The sequence below is a fragment of the Lissotriton vulgaris genome, chromosome 9 (genome assembly GCF_964263255.1).
Source record: "Lissotriton vulgaris chromosome 9, aLisVul1.2, whole genome shotgun sequence".
In the NCBI taxonomy this organism is placed as follows: domain Eukaryota; kingdom Metazoa; phylum Chordata; class Amphibia; order Caudata; family Salamandridae; genus Lissotriton; species Lissotriton vulgaris.
The window spans coordinates 693,189,518-693,204,968 of record NC_141697.1 but is presented as its reverse complement, the minus strand read 5'-3'; the positions used below and the strand labels follow the sequence as shown (position 1 = coordinate 693,204,968).

The 15,451-nt window shown below is 43.1% G+C and overlaps 1 protein-coding gene across 1 annotated transcript in view; it reads left to right on the top strand.

The window, feature by feature from the left end:
- MEIOSIN (meiosis initiator) overlaps window positions 1-15,451 on the top strand; it is a 2,303,138-nt gene that overhangs the window by 424,103 nt on the left and 1,863,584 nt on the right. The gene's annotated exons all lie outside the window — the stretch shown is intronic.

The following is a 15,451-nucleotide window of genomic DNA, read 5'->3' as shown; positions in this document are numbered from 1 at the left end:
CGGCTATCCAAAGGAGTGGTCTTGACAGGAGACAGGAATCTACTAAGGATGTACCCTGCGCATGGAGATTCTCTGTCTCTCCAACCTAGTATAGTTCTGGTCTTCCTGATTTTGATTCTCCAAATGTTTACCGTTCCTGACTGAGAACCTTTTTGGCGTGAGTATTCTAAAACGACCGTTGGGCCACTCAGAACTTGGCAGTGAGAGGTTGGAGATTGTGCTTGGTAAGGTCGTTTGTTGTGACGCTTTTTGGTTTTGGAATTGTATGGAAATTGGCCAATATTTAGAATTTGGATATATATGAATTGCAATTATTATAGACAGGTAATGAGGAGACTTTTCTCTACTTTTTATAAAACTTGAAAAGCACACATTGAGAAGTGCTACTTTGCCTGTAATATTGCATATGCCGCAATATTTTTGGCATGCCTGTTCTTAGCACACATCGAAGAACGTGTTGCTTTCTTGGAGGTACCATTATGGAACTAGAATGGAATCAGTCAGCTCCCCTAGAGGGGATACTTAAATGGGTTTAGGTATAAAAACGTATTTCTTCCTTGGTGACTACGTAACCCATGGAATTAAATCTATCTATCTTCTATATATATAAAAACGAAAGTATGTCTGTTTGTCCTTTATGCATTACTACACCATTCATCCGATCGGCATGAAACTTTGGGAAGTTGTTGAGTACACTCCTGCGAAGGTTTCTGGCAAAAACAAAAACAAATTTGTTAAAAGTTGTTGAGTACACTCCCACGAAGGATTCTGACAATAAAAAAAGAGAAAAAATTGTTAAATATCGCCCCCCCCGGCCACCAGGCCCCTCATAATCTTTCCAATACTGAACGTTTACAGTTTCCGGTGCGACTCGCTTTTGCAATGACCATCAACAAAGCAGAAGGACAATCGCTGCAAGGGTGTGGAAAAGATTGGGAGAATCCGTGCTTCTCACATGGACAACTGTGTGTGGCCAGCTCAATCGTCGGAAAACCTTCTGATTTATTAGTGTACGCACCAGGCGGAAAAACAAAAAATACAGTGTATCCACAAGCACTCGAATAAACCGAATTAAAACAACACTTTAAAATGTTTTCCATATTAAAATGAATAAGTTTCAATAAAAATGACACAATGTAAATTAAATGTTACCATAACAAGTTTCCTTAAATTTCCTTTCTTCTGAGATTGCAGCAACGCGCGACGGGTAAACTAGTATGTACGTAAAAAAATCCTGATTTGTACACTTTAAACTTTTATAAGTAGTGATATGCAGAGCACTTTTTGAGTGTTCTGCCAGCCAAAACTAGCGAATTTGGTGTATTTTGGCTTCTTGAATATGGAATAGTCTTTAGGCTGTTTTGGTACAGTTTTTTGGGACTATTTTTGAGAGCTTTTCTTGTAAATATGACTTACAATTAGTATTTACAAATGGTTAGGTTTCGGTACAGTCTGTGGGCTGTCTCTTGGTTCAGTCCTAAGTGTTGATTTGTGGGTTAATTATGTATTTACTTGTACTTGTGTGAGTAAGTAGCGATTGCGCTTTTTGTGAAAGAATGGCTAGCCTTAAGCGCGCTGTATTGTGTGTTCTGAGTCTATGACACCCTTCTGTAAATGTCTGGAATGAGCTCAATGTGTTTTTTGTTGTTGTTGTTATCGTCATTCTGTCATGCAAAATGTCATTTAGTTACTTACATATTAAATAAAAAATCCAGAAATGAATTATACAACATGTTCTAAATTGCTGCATGTTACTATTAAATTGACAGAGTAAGAAACTATACATGTGTGCCAATTGCCACACTGCTAAAGATAAAATTAGAATTTACATTCAATAGGAATAAAATAGGCCTCAAAAAGAAATTGTGTACTTTGTAATAATTATGGCTAAAATACAAAATGTTACCACATTTGCCCTAGATACATTGTATTCGATATTAAAATGCATTCACGCCATCTGAGTAAATTGGTTGTTGCTGAACTAAACACGACATAATAGAACAATAGATTTTGACTGTCTTGAAATGCCTCAGTTTTTAAATAGACTAACACCATGCTTACATTTCAATTCTAGAAAAAAGCTTTCCAACAGCTGTGTTTTAACTGTCTCACTGAGAAGAAGCTGTCTGACACAACCAACGGAAATTACACTTTGTTAAGACATTACAAATACAGAAAATGGGTTTTCTCTCCTGAGAAAAGCGTGAGAATATGACGCCTGCTGGTCAGAACAGCTGCGTCAATAGCACATGGCTATTCCTGACCGCAAGCCACAAGGAAACTGCAGAGTCGACTAGATTTTAAGTCAGTGCACACTAGGTATAAAGGCCTGCATTACAGACTGCTGTTTTAAAAGTTAGAAATACAGTTTCATTATTTTGGATAACAGAGAACAGATTGAAGTAGGAATTTCCTTTCTTAATGCCTTTTTACATAAGCACTTCCATGGTTTTGATGTTAAATAATAACTGTTCTTTAAAAAGTGGCGCAGAATTTTTATGTTTCAAGTAAGGCTTCTGTGCTTAGGGTTATAAATGAATGCGTTTTAATATTGTAGGAAAGGAAAGGAATGAAGCTTGATTTTATATGTGGAACCATCAAAATGATTGGTGTTATTAAATTATTTTTTGATTATAAGGAAAAAATAAATTTTATTGAAAATAGGTGCACTAAATTCGTTTTTAATCTCTATACTGCCTAATAATCATACTGTGAACTCCTAGCATCAAAGTTGAATTTAAGCGACGCTTTATCACAATGGGGGAAACTTACATGAGAAATGTCACTTTACCCAGCCATACAAAACTCATTTTTATAAGGGTGTACCGTATACATTTCTGGTCCCCCATCTCTGGGATATGTAGGGAACACTCCGGGGATGCCTAATATGCCAAACATAGGTTATTCATTTTAAACTGCCCCCAAACATCAAAGTCGAAATTGGGCAAAATTAACTGTTTAAAAGCAGTTCTGCCACTCAGAGCAGTTTTCATTTGATCTCAGGCTTCAGTAAATACACACATGTATGTATAGAATGAACAGCTGACCTCTATACTGCTAGGAAAGCACAGCGCACACTGCACACAAGTGAAACTAAATATAAAAAACCAGCAGAAGTTATTAAGCATACCTCTAAATACTAGAAATCAGCTGTGAGTCTCCTTAAGTTGCTTTGAATTGGAAAGCCGCATGGAACGCCTTGCACACTCAAAAGACAGCTGGTAAGGGTTAAAAGGTTGAGTTCTGCATTTAGCAGCCTAGCAGGGCTCAGAGCAAGGTTTGCTTTGACACTTCGACCTCTGAAACGTTTTGAAAGATGAGATGACAGCGAAGGGAGAGAAGATACGTTTTGCTTAATATTTTTGACAAAAGCAAGTTTTGTGCACTCATATGAACAAAGGGAAATATAATGGTGCATCTGAGCTCTGATTAAGAGAATACTTCTGCCATGTATATAGCACTAATGCTTTTAGTTTGAAGATTACTGTGCAAAGGCTGAGATAAGAGACAATGGGATTTAGTTTGAATTCATGTGCCATCATGTTACAACTAGTATACTTGCTAAAGGAATTTGTGGTTGATTATTAATGTTTTCTAGCTTGCTACATGTGCTATTTACCTCCTACAAGTGTATTGTGCCCAGCAGCCATAAATAGAAGTAGATGGTGTTGACAGAAGTGAAACCTGTTTCAGGTTTTCCTACTGTCGAAATGGGGGAAGGAGGCTAGCTCCTCTATAAATTAAGGGTAGGCAAATTTATGTTTTCTCTCTCTTTTTCTCAATCTCTTTTGAGCCTGTCTAAGCTGTCTGTGAAACAGACATGAGACATTTAATTGGCTATTCAGTAATACTGTTTTAAAAATTGTTATCATTAATAAAATGAATAGATTCAGATTCAAAATACTTTATTCGGTTAAAAAGCAAAAAATAACCATAAAAGTAGCATGAAAAGGTACAATTTACAAAGGGGTCAAGTAGTCATTATTTAAAATCACACAGAAGAGAAAACACCAAAATTAAATACATATATACAACATAGAAAATTAATTCATTTGAATCGATTTACGACACTTAAAAACTGATTTTAAAAATTCAGCAAGTGAGGCTGCCATAAAAACAGTTTCCATTTTCTGACACTCTAAAAACGCTAAGCGACATCTGTATACATTTAAATCTTTAAGAATAGGGATGATAAGTTTCTTTCGGAAAAAAGTATAAAATTTGCAAAAAAATTAAATATGTATATCAGATTGTGGGGACACGTCATCACATGGACAAAAACATAGGTCTTTCGACCAACAATTCATCACAGGAAAAGATAATAGCCTAAAAACAATGTTAAGTCTAAACCGGGTTAAAAGGAAACGTTCATGATTGGACATATACAATGATAAATGTGGCTGTAGTTTCTCTCCACATAAAATATCCTGATGGGCAGAAACAGTCTTTTTTCTCGCCTCAACTAAGTATCTTTTGTCCCTGAGATAGGCAATACACAAATTTTTCAGGTCTCTTCTTGATATGTATGCCATTGATAACGGATCCTCAAAGTATTGGGCACAACTTAATTCTTCGAGAAAGTTTCTAACATAGCGTATCCATTTGAAATCATTAATATTGTCCAATGCTAAAATGTCCTTTAGAATGGCCCGGTTAACCGCACATTCATCGTTTGTCCAAACCCTGTGCCAAAGAAGGATTGGCTGAATCTTAACCGCATCGCTGCTGCGGTGATTTTTGCGCTGTGCTGCAAATTGCCATTTTGCTGGCACCATGACGAGCTCAGCTCGTCATCAGCACAGGACACCCGTGGGTGATGACGAGCTGAGCTCGTCATCAGCATCGAAAGGGTTAATCGTATCAGTAACATAAACCAATCCCAATTCAGCGTGACATATCATGGTCGCAGTACTTTCAGGCACAGACAAGATGTGGCGTAAAAACTTGTTTTCCATAGTTTGAATTGTACTAATATTTGAGTAACCCCACAAACCTGATCCATAGGTAGCTACAGCTAAACAAGTCGCATTATAAATAGTTAAAATTTCCTTTATGGGTTTTTTTCCTAATTTTTTCATAAAACATTGTAAGGCCATGATAGTTTTGGAAAATAACAGAGATCTAGCATTAATTGCAGTAGTCCATGAGCCACTTTCATGAAACAAAATTCCCAGATATGGGAAGGTAGAGGTATTTTCTAAGGGATTGGAATTTATAAAAATTGGCTTCAAATGCTTGCTTGTTTTTGACCCACAAAACATAGGCAGGGTTTTGGAGCAATTAATTTTCAAGTCTAAGCCAAGCATAAAACTATTAAAGGATGTGACCAAAGTTTGTAGTGCCATTGGGGTGCGTGCCATCAAAACAGCATCGTCGGTGTACATCAGGGCAGGGACAGGCCTCCCACCCACCATAGGCATGTCCCTACCCTCCTGCACGAGACGATTCTCCAAACCATTTATGTATAACAAAAATAGAAATGGGGCTAAAACGCACTCTTGGCGTACACCCCGACCAATCCCAAATTGTCTACTGCATTCTCCGTCTTTCCCATGCCGGACAGTTGCAGTGGCCCTGGAATATAGATCTCTCAAGAAGCATATAATAGCATTGTCTACCCCCAGTTCGGCCATAATTGCCCACAATTTATTGTGTGACATACAGTCAAAAGCCGACGATAAGTCAACAAAGGTGAGGTATAGACGTTGTTTTTTAACCCTTATATACTTCTGTTGCAAGATAAACAAATTCAATCCTTGCTCTATGGTCCCTAAACCCCTTTGGAACCCAAATTGAAAATCACTTAACACCCCATTTTCTTTTGCCCAGCTTTGCAGCTTAACTAAAACCACTCTCCCCAGAATTTTTATGGAAGAGTCCAATAAAGAAATTGGCCTGTAGCACGTGCAATTCTGCCTGTCACCTTTCTTGAAGATTGGGACTATAATCGATGTAAACCAGGTAGGTACTAGACCTTTTGCCAAAGCAACATTAAAAAGCTGGACCAACAATGGCCCCCATAATTCGGTGTTGGCCTTATAAAGGTCGGCTGGTATACCATCTGGTCCAGCCGCCTTACCCCCCCTTAGTTGCCTTCAAGCTCGCAAGAACTTCAGGAAGGGTTACAACCAAAACTTTAGAAGTGTCTACATTTAACATCGTAGGGTCCTGGCCTGTATCAAGGACTGGTTCCACAGCCCTATAAAGGGAGGAAAAGTGAGCCACCCACTCATCTTCTAAAACGGCGATTTCCATGCGTGCCTTTTTTTCATATAGGAGGGGGGTGTTAATAACCCTCCAAAAAGCAGCTGGATCCTTTGATTGTGACGCCGCACAGAATTCGTCCCATGCCTCCCTTTTTATCGAGACCTTCCTGTCCAGCATTCAAGGATCGACTTGACAACAACGCCCACAACAGCAAGGAACTTTTCAACATCGTCAAGGAATTTTCCAATCCCTCGGCCAACTCCAACGACATCACACCCTCTCAAACCCTCTGCGACTCCCTAGCCTCTTTTTTCCACAACAAGATTGCAGACATCCACAACAGCTTTGACAACCAACCCGGAAACCAACCCACCCTACCATCTGCTGACCATCTTCCCCCCGTGAACACCCTTAACGCTTGGAACCCAATCTCCACTGAGGACACCATCCGCCTGATGAATTCCATCCACTCAGGATCCCCCACAGACCCATGCCCTCACCACATCTTCAACAAAGCAGACTCCGTCATCGCACCGCACCTCCGAGACGTCATCAACTGCTCCTTCAACTCCGCCACCTTCCCAGAAGACTGGAAACACGCTGAACTCACCGCCCTTCTGAAAAAACCAACAGCGGACCCCACCGAACTAAAAAATTACCGCCCCATCTCGCTCCTTCCATTCCCGGCCAAAGTCATCGAGAAAGCCGTCAACAACCAACTCGCCGCTTTCCTCGAAGCCAACAAATCCCTCGACCCCTCACAATCTGGCTTCCGAGCAAAACATAGCACTGAGACCGCCCTCATCGCAGCAACAGACGACATTCGAACTCTACTGGACAATGGAGACACAGTCGCCCTCATCCTCCTCGACCTCTCTGCAGCATTCGATACAGTCTGCCACAGCACCCTTCTACAACGCCTCAATAACATCGGAATCCAAGGAAAAGCACTTGAATGGATCACCTCGTTCCTCACCGGAAGAACCCAGAGAGTCCGCCTTCCTCCATTCAAGTCCGAGGCCTCTGAAGTCATCTGCGGCGTACCTCAAGGATCCTCACTCAGTCCCACCCTCTTCAACGTATACATGAACCCCCTCGCGGCCATCGCACGCCAACACAACCTCAACATCATCTCCTACGCGGACGACACTCAACTAATCCTTTCTCTCACCAATGACCCCAGCACCGCCAAAACTAACCTACACGAAGGAATGAAAGAAGTCGCCGAATGGATGAAACAAAGCCGTCTGAAACTGAACTCAGACAAAACAGAAGTCCTCATCTTAGGTACTTCCCCCTCTGCATGGGACGACTCCTGGTGGCCGGAAGCCCTCGGAAAAGCACCCATCCCGACAGACCACGCACGGAACCTGGGCGTCATCCTGGATTCCTCACTTTCGATGAACAGACAAGTCAGCGCCGTATCCTCTTCCTGCTTCAACATTCTTCGCATGCTCAGAAAAACATTTCGCTGGATCCCCTCCGAAACAAGGAAAACAGTCACCCACGCTTTGGTCACGAGCCGACTGGACTACGGAAACACCCTCTACGCGGGTACTACCGCAAAACTCCAGAAGAAACTCCAACGAATCCAAAACGCATCAGCCAGGCTCATATTAGACATCCCACGTAACGAACACATCTCCGGCCACCTTAAAGACCTCCACTGGCTACCCGTCAATAAGAGGATCACTTTCCGACTGCTTACCCACGCACACAAATCACTCTACGACATCGGACCAGATTGCCTCAACTCTCGACTGTCCTTCTACACCCCCCCCCGGCAACTACGGTCTTCCAGCCAAGCCCTCGCCACTGTACCTCGCATCAACAAGACCACCATGGGAGGCAGATCCTTTTCATACCTGGCTGCTAAAACATGGGACTCACTCCCCGCTTACCTGCGCCTCACCCAGAACCACCTAGCGTTCAGAAAGCAGCTTAAAACGTGGATATTTGACAAATAATCCTCCTCCCCTTCCTAAGCGCCTTGAAACCCTCTGGGTATGTAGTGCGCTATACAAATTTTATGACTTGACTTGACTTGACTTCAGTACTATGTTATAGTCCCTCCTCAAATTTCTAATTAGGGTTACATCCCGTGGTCATTTGTGAATCGCATGTCTAAGCTTTGTTAAGGCTTTATTGCACTTCTTGTCGAACCATTTCCTATTAGACTTTAGGGAGTTTTTCCTTGCAACCCACAACGCCTCCTTAATTGTGGTAGAAATGATATTAAAATGAGTTAAGATTTCATTACTTCCGGCATACTCATTCAAACAGATCAAAAAGCTACTCATACACTTATTCAGTAGTTTGGACAAAAAATCAACCGGGACCACTCTACTCCATTTAAGGCTATAACCATTTTGGGTACCTAGCTTCACATCCTGTACCATATGCTTGGAACCTACTATATGATCGGGTGCAGCAAATAGGTTCTCCATTTTTACTACCTGTGGGTAGTGGTCACTCAATGGTAAGTCCATTATACTAGAGCTAATCAATCTACCCGCAGAGCTATATGTACACAAACTAAAATCAATAATAGACGAGGCCCCCCGCCCCACAAAAGTTGGAACAAATGGCATTGTGTGGTGGGCTAACTCATTTGTAAACCCAAAATCAAAATTAAAAATCATCTCATTTAATGAGTCACCTAGTAGGGTATGTTCAAAATGCGCCAAGTTAATATCCTGTTCCAACATCAGGCCGCAAATACCCTTCTGACCCTTTTTACACAGAGTACAATTAAAATCACCCCCCCCCCCCATAGTACCATAACTTCACCCCTTTTTTTTATATCAAATTCGTGCTGTATGTCTGCAGTGATTGTGACAAGTACATCCTTAATCATGCTACTTAAACAGTTATTGTAAAAATTAAAAAGAACAATCTTTGGACCCTTCCTTGTGTCTATCACTATTTTCTGGTAGTAACTGGATCCAGGGGAAAAGTAGATCTTATCATAAACTAGCAGGTTAGATATATACACAGTCAATCCTCCCTTGGGTCTTCCGTGTGCGCCCCCCACCGCAGGGGTAAAATAAGTTTTATAGCCATTGAGGTGTATCGGAGCAGCGGCCCAAGTTTCTTGTAGAGCTAGTATGCCCACGTCAGTAATGACATCATCCCAGGATGGATTGAGAATTTTTTGTTTTAAACCTGCCACATTCCAGAATACCACCTTGCAATATTCTTCTATGGGTAAAGCTTCTGTAATAACCCCAGCTTGTCTACCCTGACTCCCTTGAGTAACCTCGTCCACCACTCGGATATCATGTGTCTCCTCACACCCCAAAAGGTTTATCAACCCCAAGTCTACAGGTTTAGCTGTCTTAGAAACCTCTTCTTTTGTCTTGGGGAGTCAATCCACCGCTTCCAAACAATCGAACCGGTTATAGCACGGAAAGATCGGAGGAAATTGCAGATTGCCAAACCATCCTGGGTCATAACTTTGTGGATGGAAGTAAGGAGGCCTCCCTCTATATTTCACTACATTCCAACCATCTTCATTCCTCCCTCCCCATTGTGTGTTATGATGGTTGCTATTAAAGTCCTGACTATTATTACCACCTCCTTGATGTCGGTTGTCCCCAGTCCAACTCCACCTGTTATCCGGGTGTTCCCCCTCAGGGTAAAAATAGGATAATGCCCTGGCCACAATGGACAGACCATGGTTTCTTGGGGGCCTCGTTGTGATATATTCGGCAGTGCGTGGGTTCTCAAATGTTATCACAACACAGTCGCCGTGTACCCTTTTTTTGTTATACCCAATCCATGGGGCCCTTTCAACCATCAGAATATTACTTCTGATAGCTGGCGGGAGAGGGTAGTTATCATTCAGCCAGTGGATAATTTTATTTACAAGTCCCCCATTATTTTCATTTGATTTTGCATCTAGTTGGGGGACTCCAGTGAGAACCACAACATACGGTGCAGCTTTTGGGGGTAAGTGTATATTTCTACGCACCTCCCTTTTTTCTGGATTATCTTTGTCCTGTGGTAGTTTAGGAATTTGGGGGACTGACACTACTTTATCAGTTGGGGCTGGAGTTTTAAGTGTTGGTATAGTTTTTGGCAATTGATTAGTGGTAGGGACACTTTTAGCAGCTACGGGTGGCTTGTTCGTTATAGTTTTTACGTGTGGTACTTTAATATTCAAGTTGAAGCTAGGGGCACTTATATCTTTATGAATATTTTTCAGTATTGTTTCCAAACAGCGTAACCTAACCTCAATGGGTTCGAGAAGAATTTTTAGCATTTCAAAGATGTTATTATTAACCATGCTCAGGCTACTACTGTCCTCACTACCTCTAACTTGGTTGTTTACTTCGCCACTTAGTTGCAGAATTTCCTCCAAGCTGCTATCTAAAACAGTTTCGTCTGGGAGACTTAAGGGTAGGCCGACGTTGGCCTGGTGCCCTCCCCTAGTGTCGTTAGTATGAGCAACTGGATTGCTGCTCACATACAAGGGCGCCGGATCTAAATTGGTTGGATCTTGATTTTTGCCAATATGAGCTTTTTTCCCTTTGCGACTGGTGGATTTAATGGTCTTTTGTTTATTAGTCTTATGTTTAGGAATTGCCCCCTCTTTCATACCCCTTTGATTTAAAGTGCTAGCTATAGATAGGTTTTCAGTCTCATTTTCAGCTGGGCCACTATCCACTAGCAGGGAGAGATTGGGGGTTGCCTCCAGGGCTTCCTGAGAACCTAGAGCGTTATAGCCCCCGTCCTTGTGTACCATTGCCAGAGTGTTCGGGACAGATACAGTATTAGGGGTACAAGCTTGAGCGATAGGACCTAAAGAGGAACGCCTAGCCATGGCTAAATCTTGAGACACCCTTCTGTCCATGAGTATAATCCCTTCATCAATTAAGGCATGGGTGCGAACGATAAAATCATCGAGGGTACCAGTCAGCTTCTTTACTCCTGCAGCTGCCATGCTTCTGGTCTCTGGGCAGTTCATGACAGACCCTATAAATACCCAACAATAAAGCAGAAGGAAGTGTTGACTAATTAAACTGCCAGGCTCGGAATGTCAGTAACCTAATGGCTCACGGTGGAAAGTAACATAAATGGTTAGCCAACTTACAGTTCTGATGTCCCACTGTCCATGAGCCAATAACAGTCAGGCAGGGTTTATGGCCCAGGCCAGGCTCCTCAGGCCTCTGAGGGCCACAGAGGGCCCGCCCTTTGCCCGGGCTTAGCCCCGGGCGTCCCGCGGAGCGGACCTCAGCGCCGATTTAAAGCGCCTCCGGGCGCTGGCGCGAGGTCAGAGGTGCGCGCCGCCGCTGAGGCTTCCGGGAACTGTGGTCCCGGGGCGGCGGCGCGATGGAATGCGAGGAATGACTCTCGGGCGGTGGCGGCGTTCATGGACCCTTGTGCAGCACACTCCAGGTAAGTTTGTAAATCTCCCCAGGCTCCGCCGACCTCAGCGCCGATTTAAAGCGCCTCCGGGCGCTGGCGCGAGGTCAGAGGTGCGCGCCGCCGCTGAGGCTTCCGGGAACTGTGGTCCCGGGGCGGCGGCGCGATGGAATGCGAGGAATGACTCTCGGGCGGTGGCGGCGTTCGTGGACCCTTGTGCAGCACACTCCAGGTAAGTTTGTAAATCTCCCCAGGCTCCGCCGACCTCAGCGCCGATTTAAAGCGCCTCCGGGCGCTGGCGCGAGGTCAGAGGTGCGCGCCGCCGCTGAGGCTTCCGGGAACTGTGGTCCCGGGGCGGCGGCGCGATGGAATGCGAGGAATGACTCTCGGGCGGTGGCGGCTTTCGTGGACCCTTGTGCAGCACACTCCAGGTAAGTTTGTAAATGTGAATAAATAAATATGCTATGTTACTGCCCATCCTGTCTGATGTTTTTATGAAAGGATGAGTAGTCTAGATTGCTGTTCTCTTATTTGACCTTTAAAGGGAACTAGATGTGGGTGGTTTTTGTTATAAAATTGTCAGGTGATAACACCATTATTATTAGCTAGTCTGTGTAAATAAACTTACAGTCCTTATTAGAGCTGATGTTGCAAAGTGTGGTTCGTGAAAAGCGGAATGCAGGACAGACGCCACTGTGATCCTTAGCAAACATTTTTGGAGAAAATATTGTTCTATAGGAGTTTGTTTGTCACAACATGTTCTGCCGGAGAAATTTATGTACCCACTATGTTGAAGTTTTTTTTAGTTCTTTATGTAATAAGAATCCCTGTTAAATTAGCAGTTTTGGATTTTCCTACTGCACCTATAACATGAGAGCATGGTCCTAAGCGTACAATGTTGGAGTTTTTATTAAGAGAAATCATTTTAGAAATGTGTGCAGTCCTGTACAAGTAATGTAAAGTCTATGAGTAAAAGTGTAGAACATTTTCTTGAGGGTTTTCAGATTAGTAATATAGGAATATACAGATGTAAGGATTTAGAGTATGTCTGTATCGTTTTTCTCTTTTCCTCACAACTTAGTAAATTAACACAGACTTCCTTAGCTGCGTCACATAGAGTAATAGGGCCAGGGTTTTTACTCTCAGATAGATGAAGTGGGTCTTGGGTGCCTTGCTAATATATGGGGCGTCCCAAGAGTAGGAACTATTTTGAGACTATCCTCTCTGTTGATAGATTATTTCTGTGCCTTGTCTAAAGAACTTTTGTTCTGTCCACCAATAGATATTTGCTGCCTTACAACAATTTGCCAGAGGGGCCCGGACATCAGATCCAGCCTAGGGAGTCAGCACCAGTCTAGCTTGAAGCCAAGGTAAAGGTAACCAGCACAGGCGTTGTCGGCAACTAGGACCTCAGTGAAGACGGAAGCACTGGAATGTGAAGTGTGTACCCCTGCCACTGTCTTGGGCGAAAGACGGGGTCGCAAAATCAGAAAGGAGAAATCAGGGATCAAGTTTTTGATGCCCAGCTGAGAGTCGCAGACCGACCAGAACGGCGAGGAGGCTTTGCTTGAGATGACCACTTTTGAAACAAGGGTTGCTTCAGAGATCCTAGCATCAGGCCTCTGAATCCTGGTCCCAAAATGAATGCAAGTTTCCACCTTTGTTTGTTGATCAGGAGTGCCTGGGCATACTGGATAATTTGTGGCCCCAACAAAGAGCAGTTTGCCAACAGAGCAATACAGGAGTTAGGGAAGGACTTGAGTTTAGGGTACAGGTGCTGTGTCTTTGGTGCCTATTAGATTGAAGTGAAGAGAACTGGTGCACTGCCTGAGACACTGGACAGCATCATTAAAAGACTTCTCTCTCTTCTCAAACTGGGCAGTGATTCCTGATTTGCGAGTTGTGCAGCTCTACTGTGGGAACAGCAAGAGCCTGCCTGTGAGGCTCAAACGGACACATGGAGAAGACTCCCCTCTGGCTGGTTGTACAGCAGCTCCAATTTCCCTAGGACTTCTTTTTTTGTTAATTATGACCAAATGCTCTGTTCCCTTTGTACACCTGTGTATACCTTATATATATCTGCTTAATGACATGTTTAGAATGAAAAATGCCCACCTAGCAATGAATTAAGATATTGATACATTTATGAGAATAAATGTGCAAAATATTTTCTATGTACCTACTAGATCATGGGAATGTCTTTAGCTCATGCTAAAGGGACCATCTGTTAAAGATTGCACGAATCGTTTAGCATGAGCTGAAAGCCATTTTGTACTTGGCAGCTGTTTTAGTTAGCAAAACCAAAGGGAATGATGGACAGAGTGTTGAACATTGCAAGCACTCACCCCCAGTCGACTGATCTGGGTTTAATCCATTATCATTCTCTAGCTCACTCCGCCACCCCAGTTCATACATGGCCATATGCAAATCAGTCTGACGCTGTGCCTCATGGGAACAGTTAAGCCCGAACTGCAAAGCCATGTCTTCCCTGGACCGGAAACAGGCATCCTGGGACCGGTTTCGGGCTCACAATCCTCATCAGCCAGGCTATCTTGAGTCCAGTGGCAAAGTGAGCAAGGGACCCACGTCTGGGCATACCCTGCCAACATAGGGCGAACAAAGCCAAACCAAAATAGGATGATGGACGGAGTGTTGAACATTGCAAGCACTCACCCCCAGTCAACTGATCTGGGTTTAATCCATCATCATTCTTTAGCTCACTCTGCCACCCCAGTTCAGACATGGCCATATGCAAATCAGTCTGACCCTGTGCCTCATGGGAACAGTCCAATTCTAGACCTGCGTGTCCTGAATTTATATATTTGCAAAGGAAAGGTTTTGGAGGCTTGTTCTGCACCAGATCTTCCCTCATCTGCGTCAAGGAGAATGGTTGTGCTCCACAGACCTACAGGACTCCTATTTTCACATTCCAGTGTCCAGAAAACATCGGAAGTTTCTTCGTTTTTAAATTGTCACTATCAATTCCGAGTTCTGCCATTCGGACTCGAGTCAGCTCCACTGACTTTTTCAAAGTGTATGGCAATGGTGGCAGCCTTTCTTCTCAGGCGAAGAATCTTCTTTACCCTTATCTGGACGACTGGCTTCTGAAGAGTTCTTCTCTATCTCTCCTTCAGAAACATCTTGATTTCAGTCTCCAACTACTGAACAAGCTGGGCCTGAGAGTCAATTTAAAAAAAACTCTATTCTCAACCCTACCCATAACATTCACTACCTAGGATCAACACTAGACACCGTGGAGGCAAGTGTGTCTCCTTTGGCGGAGAGATTTTCATCGATCAGCTAGAAGTGCCAGCATCTCCTAAAGTCTCCCTACCCAACGGTAAGACAAGTATCCTCTCTCCTGGGATCTATGGCTTCCTGCATATTCGTAGTACCCAATGCCCACTTGCACATGTGTCCCCTACAGCAATCTCTGGAGGACCAGTGGGCTCAGGCGTCGGGCAGTTGGGAGGATTCACGAAAATGGACCCCATCTGATGCAGTATGGAGTACTCTCCTAGAATATCAACCCAATAACTACTTATACGAAGAAATTCAATAAAAGGAATGGACGCAGTACCTATTTTGTATTTGGAAAACTATTGATCTTTGGACTCGAAAATACATATCCTATTGAAGCTTCTAATCTATATGCCCTGAAGAAGTCATTTGGGAGATTGTGTCCCATGACGAAACACGTGTTGGCATTGCTTTTTTTCATTGGCTACGTTGATGTGAATTTGATGAACACTCATGAAGAATTCTCTGATGTATGACGAGAAAAGACAAAGAGAAATAAACATATAAATAAGGAACTGACTCTTTGGACTATTGAAAGTATCTTTAATTTTCTAAAGACTTTTTGGAGATTTCTTGT